This window comes from Morone saxatilis, unplaced genomic scaffold (assembly GCF_004916995.1).
Source record: "Morone saxatilis isolate NCDOM2014 unplaced genomic scaffold, NCSU_SB_2.0 Contig22, whole genome shotgun sequence".
Lineage (NCBI taxonomy): Eukaryota > Metazoa > Chordata > Actinopteri > Moronidae > Morone > Morone saxatilis.
This window is the reverse complement of record NW_023339785.1, coordinates 6,373,755-6,374,150: the sequence shown is the minus strand read 5'-3', so window position 1 is coordinate 6,374,150 and position 396 is coordinate 6,373,755.

Below are 396 nucleotides of genomic sequence, written 5' to 3'. Positions count from 1 at the left end.
TTTGATTATTTTTATGTTATTTTTAACAATATAACCTATCAAACTCAAAAATACAATACATCAAATCTTCACATGTCCCAACTGCCCTGGAAAATAATGGATTATGTGCTGTAGGTCGTCTTTAAAGGCTTTAGAATGCAGGCATATAGACTAAGAAGATGGATATACAATAGTGCAAGGGTAAAAAGATAAGAGGAATCAGATTTCAGGCATGGATCGCCCTGCCTGTCAGACCAAAGCCACTGCCTTCAAGCAAGTCTTTTATGTGAACACATACATAAACAGGCAGTGGATAAAACCTGACAACATCTTGTGGACTTACTCTCCTGCTGATTACTTTGAAGCGGTAAAATGTATATTAGAGAAACATCTCAGGTAGATAATCATGCAAGGATT